Source organism: Mytilus trossulus, unplaced genomic scaffold, assembly GCF_036588685.1.
Source record: "Mytilus trossulus isolate FHL-02 unplaced genomic scaffold, PNRI_Mtr1.1.1.hap1 h1tg000138l__unscaffolded, whole genome shotgun sequence".
Lineage (NCBI taxonomy): Eukaryota > Metazoa > Mollusca > Bivalvia > Mytilida > Mytilidae > Mytilus > Mytilus trossulus.
In genome coordinates, this window is record NW_026963302.1 from 3,867,797 (window position 1) to 3,891,740 (window position 23,944).

Consider the following 23,944-nt stretch of genomic DNA (forward strand, 5'->3'; position numbering starts at 1 on the left):
TTATTCATTTAAAAATTCAATACCACGTGGCTCAACCGCATATATAATTCGAAGAAGTAATAAGTTAATTTAATTATTACAAAAAAAAATTATAAATAAAATCTTTAAATCCGAATTAGATTTAAAATATGAATTCTTAAATAAACTTATTAAAACAATACTTATCTTGATAGTGTATGTAGAATATTTCTCTTAATTTTTTAACGACCTCTCCGTTCGGTTTTCAAGGTAAAAGAGACCGTTAAATTGCACGGACTTTTACTACTCGGCTGTCACATGCTCAAATTAGCATAATAAGAGTAAAGGACGACTCGATTTGTCGAGTCTCAATACATGTATATGTTAATTCAATAAATTAATTTAATTTTCATTTAATTAAATTCTATTATAGACAACTTGTTACTATGATTTCAGGAGAAAGTCCAAACTTGTGCAATAATCTCGCAACATAAGAATGAAAAATGTCGGCGATTTTTAAGTAAGATATATTCGAAAAGTTATGAATAGAAAGCAAAACATCAATATCAAGATAATCAACTTTGTAATTATGATATTATATACAACTGCAACGTGTAATGTGGTTCAATTTTACTTACAAAATTGATAAAAAAAAATATCAACGTCAGATTATATTATCCATAAGCATTGTGAAGAAAATGACGTTTTTCTATTGTTTGGAGAGACTTTAAAAGTAAAAGCCAGTAACATAGTCTGCAAACAGAAATAAGAACTGATATCAAATAATGCTTTCAATAAACATAATAATGGTAACTTCACATTGTAGGCAAATAATCCTAATCGCTTTAAAACAAATATCTGCCTTCGAGGTTTCTGATTTTTTTTGTAAAAAATCTAAATGATTTTTAACAAATTTCATGTACTTTCATTGCTATTGTACATTAACTATTACTTCATTATCATACAATTATAGACAATGTGTTACTATAATTTCAGGAGAAATTCCTCACGTGTGCAATAATCTCACAATATAAGAAGGAAAAATGTCGGCGATTTTTAAGAAAGGTATATTCGAAAAATTATTAATAGAACGCAAAACACCAATATCAAGATAATCAACTTTGTAATTATGATATTATATACAACGGCACCGTGTAATGTGGTTCAATTTTACTTACAAAATTGATAAAAAAAAATCAACGTCAGATAATGTTATCCATAAGCATAAGCGAATAAAATGACGTTTATCTATTGAAAGAAGAGACTTTAAAAAGTAAAAGCTAGTAACATAGTCTGCAAACAGAAATGAGAACTGATATCATTGAATGCTTTCAATAAACATAATAATGGTAACTTCACATTGTAGAAAATAATCCTGAACGCTTTAAAACAGATATCTGCCTTCGAGGTTACTGATTATTTTTATTAAAAATCTAAATGATTTTAAACAAGTGTTATGTACATTCATTGTTATTGTACCATAATTCTTACTTTATTATTATACAATTATACACAATTTGTTATTATACTAACGGGAAAAAGTCCAAACTTGTGCAATTATCTCACAACATAAGAAGGAAAAATGTCGGCGATTTTTTAGAAAGGTATATTCGAAAAACTATTAATAGAAAACAAAACATTAATATCAAGATAATCAACTTTGTAATTATAATACTTTATATAACGGCACCGTGTAATGTGGTTAAATTTTACTTACTTTAAAAAGTAAAAGCTAGTAACATAGTCTGCAAACAGAAATAAGAACTGATATCAAAGAATGCTTTCAATAAACATAATAATGGTAACTTCACATTGTAGGCAAAAAATCCTAAACGCATTAAAACAAATATCTGCCTTCGAGGTTACTGATTATTTTTGTAAAAATTCTAAATGATTTTAAACAAGTTTTATGTACATTCATTGTTATTGTACATTAATTCTTACTTTATTCTTATACAATATTACACAATTTGTTATTATAATTTCGAGAGAAAGTTCAAACTTGTGCAATAATCTCACAACATAAGAATGAAAAATGTCGGCGATTTTTCAGAAAGGTATATTCGAAAAACTATTAGTAAAAAGCAAAACATTAAGATCAAGATAATCAACTTTGTAATTATGATATTATATACAACGGCCTCGTGTAATGTGGTTCAATTTCACTTACAAAATTGATTAAAAAAAAATATCAACGTCAGATAATGTTAACCATAAGCATATGCGAATACAATGACGTTTTTCTATTGTAAGAAGAGACTTTAAAAAGTAAAAGCTAGTAACATAGTCTGCGAACAGAAATAAGAACTGATATCATAGAATGATTTCAATAAACATAAAATGGTAACTTCACATTGTAGGCAAATAATCCAAAACGCTTTATAACAAATATCTGCCTTCGAAGTTACTGATTCTTTTTTGTAAAAAATCTAAATGATTTTTAACAAATTTCATGTACTTTCATTGTTATTGTACATTAACTATTACTTCATTATCATACAATTATAGACAATGTGTTACTATAATTTCAGGAAAAATTCCAAACGTGTGCAATAATCTCACAATATAAGAAGGAAAAATGTCGGCGATTTTTAAGAAAGGTATATTCGAAAAATTATCAATAGAAAGCAAAATATCAATATCAAGATAATCAACTTTGTAATTATGATATTATATACAACGGCACCGTGTAATGTGGTTCAATTTTACTTACACAATTGATAAAAAAAATCAACGTCAGATAATGTTATCCATAAGCATAAGCGAATAAAACGACGTTTATCTATTGAAAGAAGAGACTTTAAAAAGTAAAAGCTAGTAACATAGTCTGCAAACAGAAATGAGAACTGATATCACAGAATGCTTTCAATAAACATAATAATGGTAACTTCACATTGTAGACAAATAATCCTAAACACTTTAAAACAGATATCTGCCTTCGAGGTTACTGATTATTTTTGTAAAAATTCTAAATGATTTTAAACAAGTGTTATGTACATTCATTGTTATTGTACATTAATTCTTACTTTATTATTATACAATTGTACTCAATTTGTTATTATAATTTCGGGAAAAAGTCCAAACTTGTGCAATAATCTCACAACATAAGAAGGAAAAATGTCGGCGATTTTTTTAGAAAGGTATATTCGAAAAATTATTAATAGAAAACAAAAAATTGATATCAAGATAATCAACTTTGTAATTATGATATAATATATAACGGCACCGTGTAATGTGGTTCAATTTTACTTTCAAAATTGATAAAAAAAAAAATCAACGTCAGATGATGTTAACCATAAGCATATGCGAATACAATGACGTTTTTCTATTGTAAGAAGAAACTTTAAAAAGTAAAAGCTAGTAACATAGTCTGCGAACAGAAATAAGAACTGATATCATAGAATGCTTTCAATAAACATAATAATGGTAACTTCACATTGTAGACAAATATTCTTTAACGCTTTCAAACAGATATCTGCCTACGAGGTTACTGTTTATTTTTGTAAAAGTCTAAATGATTTTTAACAAATTTCATGTACATTCATTGTTATTGTACATTAATTCTTACTTCATTTTTATACAATTATAGACAATTTGTTATTATAATTTCAGGAGAAAGTCCAAACTTGTGCAATAATCTCACAACACAAGAAAGAAAAATGTCGGCGATTTTTTAGAAAGGTATATTCGAAAAATTATTAATAGAAAACAAAAAAATGATATCAAGATAATCAACTTTGTAATTATGATATAATATATAACGGCACCGTGTAATGTGGTTCAATTTTACTTTCAAAATTGATAAAAAAAAAATCAACGTCAGATGATGTTATATATAAGCATTTGTGAATAAATGACGTTATTCTATTTGTTAGGAGAGACTTCAAATAGTAAAAGCTAGTAACATAGTCTGCAAACAGAAATAAGAACTGATATCAAAGAATGCTTTCAATAAACATAATAATGGTAACTTCACATTGTAGACAAATAATCCTAAACGCTTTAAAACAGATATCTGCCTTCGAAGTTACTGTTTATTTTTGAAAAAAATATAATTGATTTTTAACAATTTTTATGTACATTCATTGTTATTGTACATTAATTCTTACTTCATTATTATACAATTATAGACAATTTGTTACTATAATTTCAGGAGAAAGTCCAAACGTGTGCAATAATCTTACAACATCAGAAGGAAAAATGTCGGCGATTTTTAAGAAAGGTATATTCGAAAAATTATTAATAGAAAGCAAAACACCAATATCAAGATAATCAACTTTGTAATTATGATATTATATACAACTGCACCGTGTAATGTGGTTCAATTTTAGTTACAACATTGATAAAAAAAATATCAACGTCAGATAATGTTATCCATAAGCATATGCGAATAAAATGATGTTTATCTATTGTAAGAAATACTGTAAAAAGTAAAAGCTAGTAACATAGTCTGCAAACAGAAATAAGAACTGATATCAAAGAATGATTTCAATAAACATAATAATGGTAACTTCACATTGTAGGCAAATAATCCAAAACGCTTTAAAACAAATATCTGCCTTCGAAGTTACTGATTTTTTTTTGTAAAAAATCTAAATGATTTTTAACAAATTGCATGTACTTTCATTGTTATTGTACATTAACTATTACTTCATTATCATACAATTATAGACAATGTGTTACTATAATATCAGGAGAAATTCCAAACGTGTGCAATAATCTCACAATATAAGAAGGAAAAATGTCGGCGATTTTTAAGAAAGGTATATTCGAAAAATTATCAATAGAAAGCAAAATATCAATATCAAGATAATCAACTTTGTAATTATGATATTATATACAACGGCACCGTGTAATGTTGTTCAATTTTACTTACAAAATTGATAAAAAAAAATCAACGTCAGATAATGTTATCCATAAGCATAAGCGAATAAAACGACGTTTATCTATTGAAAGAAGAGACTTTAAAAAGTAAAAGCTAGTAACATAGTCTGCAAACAGAAATGAGAACTGATATCACAGAATGCTTTCAATAAACATAATAATGGTAACTTCACATTGTAGACAAATAATCCTAAACGCTTTAAAACAGATATCTGCCTTCGAGGTTACTGATTATTTTTGTAAAAATTCTAAATGATTTTATACAAGTGTTATGTACATTCATTGTTATTGTACATTAATTCTTACTTTATTATTATACAATTGTACATAATTTGTTATTATAATTTCGGGAAAAAGTCCAAACTTGTGCAATAATCTCACAACATAAGAAGGAAAAATGTCGGCGATTTTTTTGAAAGGTATATTCGAAAAATTATTAATAGAAAACAAAACAATAATATCAAGATAATCAACTTTGTAATTATAATACTTAATATAACGGTACTGTTTAATGTGGTTAAATTTTACTTACAAGATTGTTTGAATTTTTTTTTATCAACGTCAGATGATGTTATCTATAAGCATTGTGAATAAAATGACGTTTTTCTATTGTTAGGAGAGACTTTAAAAAGTAAAAGCTAGTAACATAATATGCGGACAGAATTAAGAACTCATATTAAAGAATGCTTTCAATAAACATAATAATGGTAACATGACATTGTAGGCAAATAATCCAAAAAGCATTAAAACAAATATCTGCCTTCGAGGTTACTGATTATTTTTGTAAGCATTCTAAATGATTTTAAAAAAGTTTTATGTACATTCATTGTTATTGTACATTAATTCTTACTTTATTCTTATACAATAATACACAATTTGTTATTATAATTTCGGGAGAAAGTTCAAACTTGTGCAATAATCTCACAACATAAGAAGCAAAAATGTCGGCGATTTTTTAGAAAGGTATATTCGAAAAACTATTAGTAAAAAACAAAACATTAAGATCAAGATAATCAAGATTGTAATTATGATATTATATACAACGGCCTCGTGAAAAAAATATCAACGTCAGATAATGTTAACCATAAGCATATGCGAATACAATGACGTTTTTCTATTGTAAGAAGAGACTTTAAAAAGTAAAAGCTAGTAACATAGTCTGCAAACAGAAATAAGAACTGATATCATAGAATGCTTTCAATAAACATAATAATGGTAACTTCACATTGTAGACAAATAATCCTAAACGCTTTTAAACAGATATCTCCCTACGAGGTAACTGATTATTTTTGTAAAAAGTCTAAATGATTTTGAACAAATTTCATGTACATTCATTGTTATTGTACATTAATTCTTACTTAATTTTTATACAACTATAGACAATTTGTTATTATAATTTCAGGAGAAAGTCCAAACTTATGCAATAAATCTCACAACATAAGAAAGAAAAATGTCGGCGTTTTTTAAAAAGGTATATTCGAAAAATAATTAATAGAAAACAAAAAATTGATATCAAGATAATCAACTTTGTAATTATGATATAATAGATAACGGCACCGTGTAATTTGGTTCAATTTTACTTTCAAAATTGATAAAAAAATAAAAAAAATCAACGTCAGATGATGTTATCCATAAGCATTTGTGAATAAAATGACGTTTTTCTATTTGTTAGGAGAGACTTTAAATAGTAATAGCTAGTAACATAGTCTGCAAACAGAAATAAGAAGTGATATCAAAGAATGCTTTCAATAAACATAATAATGGTAACTTCACATTGTACGCAACTAATCATAAACGCTTTAAAACAGATATCTGCCTTCGAGGTTACTGTTTATTTTTGAAAAAAATCTAATTGATTTTTAACAATTTTTATGTACATTCATTGTTATTGTACATTAATTCTTACTTCATTATTATACAATTATAGACAATTTGTTATTATAATTTCAGGAGAAAGTCCAAATTTGTGCAATAATCTCACAACATAAGAAGGAAAAATGTCGGCGAATTTTTAGAAAGGTATATTCGAAAAACTATTAGTAAAAAGCAAAACATTAATATGAAGATAATCAAGTTTGTTATTATGATATTATATATAACGGCACCGTGTAATGTGGTTCAATTTTACTTTCAAAATTGATGAAAAAAAAATCAACGTCAGATGATGTTCTCCATAAGCATTAGTGAATAAAAGGACGTTTTTCTATTTGTTACGAGAGACTTTAAATAGTAAAAGCTAGTAACATAGTCTGCAAACAGAAATAAGAACTGATATCAAAGAATGCTTTCAATAAACATAATAATGGTAACTTTACATTGTAGGCAAATAATCCAAAACGCATAAAAACAAATATCTACCTTCGAGGTTACTGATTATTTTTGTAAAAATTCTAAATGATTTTAAACAAGTTTTATGTACATTCATTCTTACTTTATTACTATACAATTATACACAATTTGCTATTATTATTTCGGGAAAAAGTCCAAACTTGTGCAATAATCTCACAACATAAGAAGGAAAAATGTCGGCGATTTTTTAGAAAGGTATATTCGACAAATTATTAATAGAAAACAAAACATTAATAGCAAGATAATCAACTTTGTAATTATAATACTTAATATAACGGCACTGTTTAATGTGGTTAAATTTTACTAACAAGATTGTTTAAAAAAAAAAATATCAACGTCAGATGATGTTATCCATAAGCATTGTGAATAAAATGACGTTTTTCTATTGTTAGGAGAGACTTTAAAAAGTAAAAGCTAGTAACATAATATGCGGAAAGAATTAAGAACTGATATAAAAGAATCCTTTCAATAAACATAATAATGGTAAGATCACATTGTAGGCAAATAATCCAAAAAGCATTTAAATGGACATCTATGAGAAAACCATGCAGATGGTGCTCCATGCAAAGTTGTTTGATTTTGATAAAACTTTGCTAACATGTTCAGATTGACCTTATATGAAAGTCATGCAAGTTTGAAGCCCTTACACTGCTGGTTACCATGGCAACGATAGGGATTTAGGGTATTTCCCAGTTTATTTATAGATGCATTTACTGAAATGCATAGATTTCATAGATTTCTCAAATAGAAATAAATACTATATTACCTCTGAGTGTTTAAATAATTTAATAGCACAGATAGGATTTGTATGAAGTATAAATCACATAATTTTATTAAACATAATGATATATATAGAAAATAAGGGCGTGGTAAAACACATTAAGTGATAAAAAATATAGCCTTTTCATCAAATCACACTAAAATAGACACTACAGCCCAAAAGTCGCTTTAATTTACCCTAAATTTCAGACATACATTGCATTTTCTTTGGTTCAAAATATTATGAAGGGATTTCGGTTGCCAATTAATTTTATAGATTTTATTGATCATTTAGATAGCCTCCCCCCTTTTTTTTTTGGTATTTTCGCAATAAATTGAGGAAAGTCTCATATTTCAATTAAACCAAGCATTCAAAATTAAATACTTGAATTATACAGATTGTATTATGCAAAATAGGTAATTCAAATAGAAAATCCAAAGTGAAATGGATTTTTGTGTCACAAACAATAGTAAGCATCAGGCTTAAAAAAGGGGGGAGCTGCCAAAGACAAAAAATTTTTTTGGTATTTTTTTATTCCAAATTCCTTCAGTACACTTGTCCTTATTACTTTAAAGAGTAAAATCCTTTCATTTCTTCCTAGTAATCCTATTTTGGTTATTGCAGCTTGCTAATTACTAAAGTTTTATTCTGGTTACTCAAAAATGATATGAAATTTAATATCAAGTTCATCATATTGAAAAATCTTAAGTATTGACATTCAGAATATATGTTCTACAGGTATACAAAGATAAGACAGTTGCAACCTTTTACTTGCATGCTGGTATCAGTATAAGTCGTTTTGATCATGAGTACCTGAGACAGTGATGATAAAATCTGAATTTCTATTGTACAAAGGGAGATAATCCAATAAAAATGTTGTTTTTCTAAAACCTTAAAATTGCATGTACATATTTATTTAAACTAACATACGCTTCATCAATTTAATAAAATACAAATATATCTCTATTAGGTTATCTGGTGAGAAAGTTAATATTGCAGTTGAGCATATACTATTCGTTTGCTTTTGTTGTAGTACTTTCTTAAATTCTCCTCGAAAAAAGTCTAAATTCCTTTTAGCATTGATATATTTATAAATATTTCAATCTGTGTTTAAATGATCAGAAATGTTATTTTATTTATACCATTAGTATTATATTTAACAATCAATGTAGATGATACAATAACACAAAATGATGCTTAAATGCAAGAATAAGATTACTATAAACATACATAAAAGTTAATTCAAATTGACTTAGCAGCACAAGACAATTGTTGCATTAGGTATGGAATTTAGGGATGTATTAAATTATTTCCATACTATCTGATAAAGATTTACATACATGTAACTACATGAACTACGAAAGGTAATTTACTAATAATTCAATCAATAAAACTAGTTAGTCAATCTAAGTAACAATTTCTGACAAATGAAAATATTATAATGTTTATCAAATGGCCAAGTACAACCGTAATCTTCTTGATTGTCTTCAATATTGATGACCTTTTAATGCAGAAGTAATTTTTAGACTTCTTCTTTGCTGATGAGAAAGCCATTCTAATGGTGAGACAGTGAGAACACTCTAAGTCCTTGCAAATGTCTCTCTCTTCTCATTTGTGTTGCAACTGTGTGTTGACTTGGTTGTTGGTAAGACTTCGGCAAGATTCACATTGCTGTTTATTTCTTTTTTTCAAAGCATATCCATGAGTTCCATTTCAATTTATTTTTATTTGAGCTTGCAATTTTTTGACACCAACAGGAAAAATCAAAGACAGATCAGAGCCTTATTCAAGTATCCGTAATATTATCTAAGTTTTTCTTCATCATAAACATGTTTATCAACAAAAATGTGTCCCAGCAATCAGTCTTGTTTCATGAACTCCAGTTATTTTTGGATCACCAAATATCTGTAAAAAATAATAAGAAAACAATTGTTATCCATTAAATGATTGAAATTTCCTAAAAAAGAAATTAATTATTAACTTGGTCTTAGTGTAAATGTGTTTCGATTATCACAACTCTGACATTTCAGTACATAGAATAAGAAATTAAGTAAACTAGCTAAAAATGGACCTAAATTTTATTTTTTTCTTATTCCAAGCTGCATCAAACATAATTTTTAATGAAGTTAAATTTGCAGATTTCATATTGTATTTAATTAATGACATTATGACAACACAAAAATAGGGAGATGAGTATTGATTACAAATGAGACAAATATCCACAAAAGGTCAAATGAAATGAATGTAAGTCCCCTGTACAACCTTCAACAATGAGTTTGTGGTGTTTGAGGGGGGGGGCTAGTATAGACACTACATTCAAACTTGATCCACATGATACAGTTCAAAATTTGATTGTGGTAAAAGAACTTATGATTTTGAAATTGGACTTGTGCCAATATCCAAATTCTAAAGTCGAAAAGACATGATTAGATTTTCCATATCAAAGAACCCCATATATTCCATTTTTAGTGAATTTAGACAAAGTTTAAGTTAGGACCCCAATTTGAATCAACTTTAAAAACTGAGCCCAAATTATAAATCCGAACATGCTAAATGCATGATAACATTTAGCATAGAAAAAAACCCACCGTAAATAATATTCTAATAAACTAACAAAGGTTTTTTTGCCCCTATTTTCAATTTGGAAACAAATATTAAAAATCTAAACATATTTATAAAAAGCTTTTAACCCCAAAAAGTACTTTTAAACAATGGTGCACACGCTGAAATGTCTCGCCTTCTTTACTAATCATTGCTATTATGTTGATAGACCTAAATACAAAGCTTTATTACAACTGTAACTTAAACTCAACATTAACCAAAGAAAACGAAACATTGATCAATGAACCATGAAAATGAGGTCAAGGTCAGATGAACCATGCCAGGCAGACATGTACAGCTAACATTTCTTCAATATAACAAATACAGTTGACGTATTGCTTATAAATTGAAAAAAACAGACCAAAACACTTAACACTTAGCAATGGACCATGAAAATGAGGTCAAATAAAACCTGCGTAACAGACATATCGATCATAAAATATTTCCATATACCAAATACAGTTGACTAATGCATAAAGTATTAGCCAAAATAGACCATAACTCAAAAACTTAACTTTGACCACTGAATCATAAAAATGAGGTCAAGGTCAGATGACACCTGTCAGCTAGACATGTACACATTACAATCATTCCATACAACAAATATAGAAGACCTATTGCATATAGTATAAGAAAAACAGACCAAAACACAAAAACTTAACTATAACCACTGAACCATGAAAATGAGGTCAAGGTCAGATGACACCTGCCAGTTGGACATGTACACCTTACAGTCCTTCCATACACCGAATATACAAGCCCTGTTTGAGGGGGGGGGGGGCTAGTATAGACACTACATTCAAACTTGATCCACATGATACAGTTCAAAATTTGATTGTGGTAAAAGAACTTATGATTTTGAAATTAGACTTGTGCCAATATCCAAATTCTAAAGTCGAAAAGACATGATTAGATTTTCCATATCAAAGAACCCCATATATTCCATTTTTAGTGAATTTAGACAAAGTTTAAGTTAGGACCCCAATTTGAATCAACTTTAAAAACTGAGCCCAAATTATAAATCCGAACATGCTAAATGCATGATAACATTTAGCATAGAAAAAAAACCACCGTAAATAATATTCTAATAAACTAACAAAGGTTTTTTTGCCCCTATTTTCAATTTGGAAACAAATATTAAAAATCTAAACATATTTATAAAAAGCTTTTAACCCCAAAAAGTACTTTTAAACAATGGTGCACACGCTGAAATGTCTCGCCTTCTTTACTAATCATTGCTATTATGTTGATAGACCTAAATACAAAGCTTTATTACAACTGTAACTTAAACTCAACATTAACCAAAGAAAACGAAACATTGATCAATGAACCATGAAAATGAGGTCAAGGTCAGATGAACCATGCCAGGCAGACATGTACAGCTAACATTTCTTCAATATAACAAATACAGTTGACGTATTGCTTATAAATTGAAAAAAAACAGACCAAAACACTTAACACTTAGCAATGGACCATGAAAATGAGGTCAAATAAAACCTGCGTAACAGACAAATAGATCATAAAATATTTCCATATACCAAATACAGTTGACTAATGCATAAAGTATTAGCCAAAATAGACCATAACTCAAAAACTTAACTTTGACCACTGAATCATAAAAATGAGGTCAAGGTCAGATGACACCTGTCAGCTAGACATGTACACATTACAATCATTCCATACAACAAATATAGAAGACCTATTGCATATAGTATAAGAAAAACAGACCAAAACACAAAACCTTAACTATAACCACTGAACCATGAAAATGAGGTCAAGGTCAGATGACACCTGCCAGTTGGACATGTACACCTTACAGTCCTTCCATACACCGAATATACTAGCCCTATTGCTTATAGTATCTGAGATATGGACTTGACCACCAAAACTTAACCTTGTTCACTGACCATGAAATGAGGTTGAGGTCAAGTGAAAACTGTATGATGGGCATGAGTACCTTGCAAGGTACGCACATACCAAATATAGCTTTTAAGACATGCCCGAAATTAGAAAAATATGACTACAATGCACTGTTTAATTTTGCATAATATCAAAGAACACCAATTATTTCATTGTTTTATCAAATCAAGTTTAACTTTATTTAGATTTAAACATCTTATTTGCTCAAAGCAAAAAAGCATCAGACACAAGTAAAACATACCTAAAGTTTAACTTCGGACGCTTTTGACCCTATAAATGTAGCTGATATGGATCATTTAAAAACAAGCCAAAACATTTGAAATTTGTAAAACAATAAGCATTGAAAACAAATATATAATTAATTTTACAGCTAAATTCCAAAGGCATGTAAATCTAAGACTTTGGTTAGCTTGCATGGTTTGTTGGTATGAACAATTACAATTGGCATACCGTCTAACCAAATTTAAAAGTACTCTACAAGAAGATATATACATTAATTACAAAGCTTGAATTAATATATATACAACGGAGCAAGCAAACCTTCCAAAGTTTTACTCTACATGCAGTAGGAAAATAGCTGTAATAATGCTTAAAGTGCTTTTTTAAAAATGAAAAATACAAATGTAGTCTTCAGGTTTACAATATACAAATGTATGCATGTATACTATAAATGAGGATCTGTCAAGCTGACAAGAACCTATATATATATATATATTTTTCTAGGTTTAATTCTAATAAAGAAAAAAATTTCAATACATGTATGATGAGTAATGAAAATATTGTTGTGTAAATTGTACTGATATGGCCCTTAATTGATCATAGAATAAGAATTTGAGTGTTCTGTGTGTTATTTTTACTTTTTGTTTACCAGATTCAACTTTTAAAATTGAAGGGTTAATCTAATTTCTGAACATTTATCATGTTTTTACAATAATAAATGTAACTGGTCAATTTCCAATTTCTATATATGATTATATTTCACAAATAATGCCACAACACAGGTCAAATTTGCTGTCTATTTAGTAGTCTCTTGTTATGACTTGTTTGATTCATTTTTTATCAATTAAATCATATATTCACCTATAAGATCTCCTATCATACATGTATCTGCTTTCATTTTTATATTTTTTTTGTGCTTTTCCATCTTCAACATTAACCTGTGGATAAGAAATAAAATATTGTATATTTGTGCATTTGCATGATCAGTACAGTGAGTTACATCTACATGTACATTGTAAATTGAGTTGGCTTTATAAAATAATGCATTGGATCATTGAAAAAAAAAGTTTTGTAGATATGATAATTAATCTGTGTAAATGTCATAAATGCTACGATATCAATCACACCATCAAGTAATTCATTTCTTCAGTACTGTCATTTTGAATTTGTTTTATCTGAGTAATCTGTAATGTTATAATCTCATGTTGCCCGTTCTGTGCCCTTTAATTTGGATTAGTTTGTAAGCATATTCTATTCTGATTCTATTTTATTAACTGATAGAAGTAAATACATGTACAAGTTCTTTTCCCATGTTTATAACTGTGATACATGACCTTCACTTCGGAAGTATAAAAAAAAAGATTCACAGTAACAAATATTTAGAGAGAAAAAAAACAAGCTCATAGTCTGTAAAACATGTTTTTGAGTTTGAGAACCATACATGTATATTGAATCAATCTAGTTGCATTGTACAATGTAGTATCGGTACAGGAATGAATAAAGACAGGAAATTCACAACTCTTCCGGAGCTATTTTGTGACTTTAACAGTGTTTTATCAAAACCTTACAACAATCTTTAGGTAAGGGATACAAATAATGGTAGGTAAGGGTAGTGCGGTTAACACACATACTTTTTAGTTGGCCTAAATGTACAGTAGTTTTCGTTATGTTTATGTACATAAATTTGTATGTGTTTCTTGTTATTCCTTTTTAGACCATTGGTTTTCCTGTTCAAAGGGTTTTACAGTAGTAATTTTGGGGTCCTTTATCATTTTCATAGCTTGTTGTTCCGTGTGAGGCAAGGCTCTGTGTTGAAGGCTGTACATTGACCTATAATGGTTTACTTTTATAAATTGTTATCTGGATGAATACATGTAGGCACTCATACCACATCTTCCTATATCTATTTACTGGATGTTTACTGTTTCAATGGGTTATATTTAAAAATAGGGATTTGAAGCAACCATTAATTTTGAATTAGGAGAAAAAAACCTGAGTCAACGGACTCTTATTGACAATTTTGTAATCGAATATATCTTTTATCATGATTATTATAAATTTCAGAAGAATTCTAAATCATTATAAATGTATGTCAATGAAAATTAAATCAGTGTTTGCTTCCAGAAAATTTTGTAAATACACCCCCCCCCCCCTTTTCTCCCAAAGACAAATGGTCAATGCTCTTCTTCCTATATTTATGAGTTGATGTGATGTTTCTAAAGTAGGTCTTTTTATGGTGTCAAATTGCTTTTTCTAACCAAAATAAATAAATAACAAACTTACCAGAACCAAATGAAACTGAACGTTTTGCCTACGAATTTTCGTTGCTAGATTTGCAAGGGTCATGAAAGGATGACAGCAACTCATTTTGTCTTCTTGTCCACTGCAATCCAACTCCTGTCCATGTTTGCAGCATATGCATTTAACATTATGTTATGTGAGTCTGAAACCTAGACATGATTATCAGATAGTCTGATAGTGAGTCTAGCCTCATGTCATGTCTAGACTATCTGATCAGGATCAGACTTATCCCAATGGCAGTTGGAATGTCTTGGCCACATGGTTTACTATGTTTTTGTTACACTCTTTCAATGAAATAAGTTTTTGGCTACACCATATTCATCAAAAATACCATTATTGTCTATCCTTTTGCACATTTGTTGATTTCCCTCCTTCTGTTATTGACAATAAATCTGACTTTTATTGTGAAGAGTTTTACAAAGGGAGATAATTTTAGGTATATTTTTCAGTTTTTCATCATTTATTTAAATAAGCTTATATCAATTTGCAACGAAAATCCCGTTAAGGAATAGTAGTTTGTAGTGAACCATAACGTTTAACAAAATATTGTTTCAATTTGAGTGACTTTTGAGGTTTTATGGACATTTTCAGTACAGGCTGGATTCTAGAAAAACACATTTATGTCAATAAAAATAAAAACAAAAATAAAGGTTGAAATAAGATCAAAATTACAGTTTGTTTTAGTAGTAAGTCTGAATTATAAGGTAAAACTGTTTTTTTTTGTCATATAATACTTTGAACTATTCAATAAAAAAATTAAAAAAATGTCCATTTTCAACAACATTTTTCAGCAAATTTGGTACTTTTATAGAATTGCCCTGTATTCACATATTTTGAGATAAATTGTCAATTTTTATACATAGAACTATTAGATGTACTTAATACTTTACTAGGAACCCAAAATCAGCTGAAAACTCCACAACCCCTTTATTTAATTTTTTTTGGATTTTGCATGGTTTTCTCGTAGACATCCATTTAAAACAAATATCTGCCTTCGAGGTTACTGATTATTTTTGTAAACATTCTAAATGATTTTAAACAAGTTTTATGTACATTCATTGTTATTGTACATTAATTCTTACTTTATTCTTATACAATAATACACAATTTGTTATTATAATTTCGGGAGAAAGTTCAAACTTGTGCAATAATCTCACAACATAAGAAGCAAAAATGTCGGCGATTTTTCAGAAAGGTATATTCGAAAAACTATTAGTAAAAAGCAAAACATTAAGATCAAGATAATCAACTTTGTAATTATGATATCATATACAACGGCCTCGTGTAATGTGGTTCAATTTTAGTTACAAAATTGATAAAAAAAAATCAACGTCAGATAATGTTATTCATAAGCATAAGCGAATAAAACGACGTTTATCTATTGAAAGAAGAGACTTTAAAAAGTAAAAGCTAGTAACATAGTCTGCAAACAGAAATGAGAACTGATATCATAGAATACTTTCAATAAACATAATAATGGTAACTTCACATTGTAGACAAATAATCCTAAACGCTTTAAAACAGAGATCTGCCTTCGAGGTTACTGATTATTTTTGTAAAAAGTCTAAATGATTTTTAACAAATTTCATGTACATTCATTGCTATTGTACATTAATTCTTACTTAATTTTTATACAATTATAGACAATTTGTTATTATAATTTCAGGAGAAAGTCCAAACTTGTGCAATAATCTCACAACACAAGAAAGAAAAATGTCGGCGATTTTTTAGAAAGGTATATTCGAAAAATTATTAATAGAAAACAAAAAATTGATATTAAGATAATCAACTTTGTAATTATGATATAATATATAACGGCACCGTGTAATGTGGTTCAATTTTACTTGCAAAATTGATAAAAAAAAAAAATCAACGTCAGATAATGTTATCCATAAGCATTTGTGAATAAAATGACGTTTTTCTATTTGTTAGGAGTGACTTTAAATAGTAAAAGCTAGTAACATAGTCTGCAAACAGAAATAAGAACTGATATCAAAGAATGCTTTCAATAAACATAATAATGGTAACTTCACATTGTATGCAAATAATCCTAAACGCTTTAAAACAGATATCTGCTTTCGAGGTTACTGATTTTTTTTATAAAAAATCTAAATGATTTTAAACAAGTGTTATGTACATTCATTGTTATTGTACATTAATTCTTACTTTATTATTATACAATTATAGACAATTTGTTATTATAATTACGGGAAAAAGTCCAAACTTGTGCAATATTCTCACAACATAAGAAGCAAAAATGTCGGCGATTTTTTAGAAAGTAATATTCGAAAAACTATTAGTAAAAAGCAAAACATTAAGATCAAGATAATCAACTTTGTAATTATGATATTATATACAACGGCCTCGTGTAATGTGGTTCAATTTTACTTACAAAATTGATAAAAAAAAATATCAACGTCAGATAATGTTAACCATAAGCATATGCGAATACAATGACGTTTTTCATTTGTAAGAAGAGACTTTAAAAAGTAAAAGCTAGTAACATAGTCTGCGAACAGAAATAAGAACTGATATCATAGAATGCTTTCAATAAACATAATAATGGTAACTTCACATTGTATGCAAATAATCCTAAACGCTTTAAAACAAATATCTGCCTACGAGGTTACTGATTATTGAAAAAAAAAATCTTATTGATTTTTAACAATTTTTATGTACATTCATTGTTATTGTACATTAATTCTCACTTCATTATTATACAATTATAGACAATTTGTTATTATAATTTCAGGAGAAAGTCCAAACTTGTGCAATAATCTCACAACATAAGAAGGAAAAATGTCGGCGAATTTTTAGAAAGGTATATTCGAAAAACTATTAGTAAAAAGCAAAACATTAATATCAAGATAATCCAGTTTGTTATTATGATATTATATATAACGGCACCGTGTAATGTGGTTCAATTTTACTTTTAAAATTGAAAAAAAAAAAACAACGTCAGATGATGTTATCCATAAGCATTTGTGAATTAAAGGACGTTTTTCTATTTGTTAGGAGAGGCTTTAAATAGTAAAAGCTAGTAACATAATATGCGGACAGAATTAAGAACTGATATTAAATAATGCTTTCAATAAACATGATAATGGTAACATCACATTGTAGGCAAATAATTCTAAACGCTTTAAAACAGATATCTGCCTACTAGGTTACTGATTATTTTTGTAAAAAGTCTAAATGTTTTTAACAAATTTTATGTGCATTCATTGTTATTGTACATTAATTCGTTTCGATCGGTTTTGGTTTGTTACCCCGATTTTGTTTTTTGTCCATGGATTTATGAGTTTTGAACAGCGGTATACTACTGTTGCCTTTATTTATACAATTATAGACAATTTGTTATTATAATTTCAGGAGAAAGTCCAAACTTGTGCAATAATCTCACAACACAAGAAAGAAAAATGTCGGCGATCTTTTAGAAAGTAATATTCGAAAAACTATTAGTAAAAAGCAAAACATTAAGATCAAGATAATCAACTTTGTAATTATGATATCATATACAACGGCCTCGTGTAATGTGGTTCAATTTTAGTTACAAAATTGATAAAAAAAAATCAACGTCAGATAATGTTATTCATAAGCATAAGCGAATAAAACGACGTTTATCTATTGAAAGAAGAGACTTTAAAAAGTAAAAGCTAGTAACATAGTCTGCAAACAGAAATGAGAACTGATATCATAGAATACTTTCAATAAACATAATAATGGTAACTTCACATTGTAGACAAATAATCCTAAACGCTTTAAAACAGAGATCTGCCTTCGAGGTTACTGATTATTTTTGTAAAAAGTCTAAATGATTTTTAACAAATTTCATGTACATTCATTGCTATTGTACATTAATTCTTACTTAATTTTTATACAATTATAGACAATTTGTTATTATAATTTCAGGAGAAAGTCCAAACTTGTGCAATAATCTCACAACACAAGAAAGAAAAATGTCGGCGATTTTTTAGAAAGGTATATTCGAAAAATTATTAATAGAAAACAAAAAATTGATATTAAGATAATCAACTTTGTAATTATGATATAATATATAACGGCACCGTGTAATGTGGTTCAATTTTACTTGCAAAATTGATAAAAAAAAAAAATCAACGTCAGATAATGTTATCCATAAGCATTTGTGAATAAAATGACGTTTTTCTATTTGTTAGGAGAGGCTTTAAATAGTAAAAGCTAGTAACATAATATGCGGACAGAATTAAGAACTGATATTAAATAATGCTTTCAATAAACATGATAATGGTAACATCACATTGTAGGCAAATAATTCTAAACGCTTTAAAACAGATATCTGCCTACTAGGTTACTGATTATTTTTGTAAAAAGTCTAAATGTTTTTAACAAATTTTATGTGCATTCATTGTTATTGTACATTAATTCGTTTCGATCGGTTTTGGTTTGTTACCCCGATTTTGTTTTTTGTCCATGGATTTATGAGTTTTGAACAGCGGTATACTACTGTTGCCTTTATTTATACAATTATAGACAATTTGTTATTATAATTTCAGGAGAAAGTCCAAACTTGTGCAATAATCTCACAACACAAGAAAGAAAAATGTCGGCGATCTTTTAGAAAGTAATATTCGAAAAACTATTAGTAAAAAGCAAAACATTAAGATCAAGATAATCAACTTTGTAATTATGATATCATATACAACGGCCTCGTGTAATGTGGTTCAATTTTAGTTACAAAATTGATAAAAAAAAATCAACGTCAGATAATGTTATTCATAAGCATAAGCGAATAAAACGACGTTTATCTATTGAAAGAAGAGACTTTAAAAAGTAAAAGCTAGTAACATAGTCTGCAAACAGAAATGAGAACTGATATCATAGAATACTTTCAATAAACATAATAATGGTAACTTCACATTGTAGACAAATAATCCTAAACGCTTTAAAACAGAGATCTGCCTTCGAGGTTACTGATTATTTTTGTAAAAAGTCTAAATGATTTTTAACAAATTTCATGTACATTCATTGCTATTGTACATTAATTCTTACTTAATTTTTATACAATTATAGACAATTTGTTATTATAATTTCAGGAGAAAGTCCAAACTTGTGCAATAATCTCACAACACAAGAAAGAAAAATGTCGGCGATTTTTTAGAAAGGTATATTCGAAAAATTATTAATAGAAAACAAAAAATTGATATTAAGATAATCAACTTTGTAATTATGATATAATATATAACGGCACCGTGTAATGTGGTTCAATTTTACTTGCAAAATTGATAAAAAAAAAAAATCAACGTCAGATAATGTTATCCATAAGCATTTGTGAATAAAATGACGTTTTTCTATTTGTTAGGAGTGACTTTAAATAGTAAAAGCTAGTAACATAGTCTGCAAACAGAAATAAGAACTGATATCAAAGAATGCTTTCAATAAACATAATAATGGTAACTTCACATTGTATGCAAATAATCCTAAACGCTTTAAAACAGATATCTGCTTTCGAGGTTACTGATTTTTTTTATAAAAAATCTAAATGATTTTAAACAAGTGTTATGTACATTCATTGTTATTGTACATTAATTCTTACTTTATTATTATACAATTATAGACAATTTGTTATTATAATTACGGGAAAAAGTCCAAACTTGTGCAATATTCTCACAACATAAGAAGCAAAAATGTCGGCGATTTTTTAGAAAGTAATATTCGAAAAACTATTAGTAAAAAGCAAAACATTAAGATCAAGATAATCAACTTTGTAATTATGATATTATATACAACGGCCTCGTGTAATGTGGTTCAATTTTACTTACAAAATTGATAAAAAAAAATATCAACGTCAGATAATGTTAACCATAAGCATATGCGAATACAATGACGTTTTTCATTTGTAAGAAGAGACTTTAAAAAGTAAAAGCTAGTAACATAGTCTGCGAACAGAAATAAGAACTGATATCATAGAATGCTTTCAATAAACATAATAATGGTAACTTCACATTGTATGCAAATAATCCTAAACGCTTTAAAACAAATATCTGCCTACGAGGTTACTGATTATTGAAAAAAAAAATCTTATTGATTTTTAACAATTTTTATGTACATTCATTGTTATTGTACATTAATTCTCACTTCATTATTATACAATTATAGACAATTTGTTATTATAATTTCAGGAGAAAGTCCAAACTTGTGCAATAATCTCACAACATAAGAAGGAAAAATGTCGGCGAATTTTTAGAAAGGTATATTCGAAAAACTATTAGTAAAAAGCAAAACATTAATATCAAGATAATCCAGTTTGTTATTATGATATTATATATAACGGCACCGTGTAATGTGGTTCAATTTTACTTTTAAAATTGAAAAAAAAAAAACAACGTCAGATGATGTTATCCATAAGCATTTGTGAATTAAAGGACGTTTTTCTATTTGTTAGGAGAGGCTTTAAATAGTAAAAGCTAGTAACATAATATGCGGACAGAATTAAGAACTGATATTAAATAATGCTTTCAATAAACATGATAATGGTAACATCACATTGTAGGCAAATAATTCTAAACGCTTTAAAACAGATATCTGCCTACTAGGTTACTGATTATTTTTGTAAAAAGTCTAAATGTTTTTAACAAATTTTATGTGCATTCATTGTTATTGTACATTAATTCGTTTCGATCGGTTTTGGTTTGTTACCCCGATTTTGTTTTTTGTCCATGGATTTATGAGTTTTGAACAGCGGTATACTACTGTTGCCTTTATTTATACAATTATAGACAATTTGTTATTATAATTTCAGGAGAAAGTCCAAACTTGTGCAATAATCTCACAACACAAGAAAGAAAAATGTCGGCGATCTTTTAGAAAGTAATATTCGAAAAACTATTAGTAAAAAGCAAAACATTAAGATCAAGATAATCAACTTTGTAATTATGATATTATATACAACGGCCTCGTGTAATGTGGTTCAATTTTACTTACAAAATGGATAAAAAAAAATATCAACGTCAGAAAATGTTAACCATAAGCATATGCGAATACAATGACGTTTTTCTATTGTAAGAAGAGACTTTAAATAGTAAAAGCTAGTAACATAGTCTGCAAACAGAAATAAGAACTGATATCAAAGAATGCTTTCAATAAACATAATAATGGTAACTTCACATTGTAGGCAACTAATCCTAAACGCATTCAAACAAATATCTGCCTTCGAGGTTTCTGATTATTTTTGTAAAAAATCTAAATGATCTTTTTAACAAATTGCATGTACATTCATTATTATTGTATATTAATTCTTACTTCATTATTATACAATTAAAGACAATTTGTTATTATAATTTCAGGAGAAAGTCCAAACTTGTGCAATAATCTCACAACATAAGAATGAAAAATGTCGGCGATTTTTAAGAAAGATATGTTCGAAAAATTATTAATAGAAAGCAAAACATCAATATCAGTATAATCAACTTTGTAATTATGATATAATATACAACTGCACCGTGTAATGTGGTTCAATTTTACTTACACAATTGATAAAAAAAAAATATCAACGTCAGATAATATTATCCATAAGTATTTGCGAATAAATTGACGTTTATCTATTGTCAGGAGAGACTGTAAAATGTAAAAGCTAGTAACATAGTCTGCAAACAGAAATAAGAACTGATATCAAAGAATGCTTTCAATAAACATAATAATGGTAACTTCACATTGTAGACAAATAATCCTAAACGCTTTAAAACAAATATCTGCCTTCGAAGTTACTGATTTTTTTTGGTAAAAAATCTAAATGATTTTTAACAAATTTCATGTACATTCATTGTTATTGTACATTAGTTCTTACTTCATTATTATACAATTATAGACAACTCGTTACTATAATTTCAGGGGAAAGTCCAAACTTGTGCAATAATCTCACAACATAAGAATGAAAAATGTCGGCGATTTTTAAGAAAGATATATTCGAAAAGTTATTAATAGAAAGCAAAACATCAATATCAAGATAAACAACTTTGTAATTATGATATTATATACAACTGCACCGTGTAATGTGATTCAATTTTACTTACAAAATTGATAAAAAAAAAATATCAACGTCAGTTAATATTATCCATAAGCATTGTGAAGAAAATTACGTTTTTCTATTGTTAGGAGAGACTTTAAAAAGTAAAAGCTAGTAACATAGTCTGCAAACAGAAATAAGAACTGATATCAAAGAATGCTTTCAATAAACATAATAATGGTAACTTCACATTGTAGCCAAATAATCCTAATCGCTTTAAAACAAATATATGCCTTCGAGGTTGCTGATTTATTTTTGTAAAAAATCTAAATGATGTTAAACAAGTGTTATGTACATTCATTGTTATTGTACATTAATTCTACCTTTATTATTATACAATTATACACAATTTGTTATTATAACTACGGGAAAAAGTCAAATCTTGTGCAATAATCTCACAACATAAGAAGGAAAAATGTCGGCGATTTTTTAGAAATTAATATTCGAAAAACTATTAGTAAAAAGCAAAACATTAAGATCAAGATAATCAACTTTGTAATTATGATATTATATACAACGGCCTCGTGTAATGTGGTTCAATTTTACTTACAAAATTGATAAAAAAAAATATCAACGTCAGAAAATGTTAACCATAAGCATATGCGAATACAATGACGTTTTTCTATTGTAAGAAGAGACTTTAAATAGTAAAAGCTAGTAACATAGTCTGCAAACAGAAATAAGAACTGATATCAAAGAATGCTTTCAATAAACATAATAATGGTAACTTCACATTGTAGGCAACTAATCCTAAACGCATTCAAACAAATATCTGCCTTCGAGGTTTCTGATTATTTTTGTAAAAAATCTAAATGATCTTTTTAACAAATTGCATGTACATTCATTATTATTGTATATTAATTCTTACTTCATTATTATACAATTAAAGACAATTTGTTATTATAATT

At 27.6% G+C, this 23,944-nt stretch overlaps 1 long non-coding RNA gene across 1 annotated transcript; it reads right to left on the reverse strand.

Annotated features, from left to right (window-relative positions):
- Positions 1 to 8,779: 8,779 nt before the first annotated feature.
- LOC134700385 (uncharacterized) lies at positions 8,780 to 15,583 on the reverse strand. Its single transcript, XR_010103858.1, has 3 exons — positions 14,975 to 15,583; positions 13,553 to 13,629; positions 8,780 to 9,856 (listed from the first exon to the last, which is right to left on the reverse strand). It is a non-coding gene; the product is annotated as an uncharacterized LOC134700385 (long non-coding RNA).
- Between the last annotated feature and the right edge of the window lie 8,361 nt (positions 15,584 to 23,944).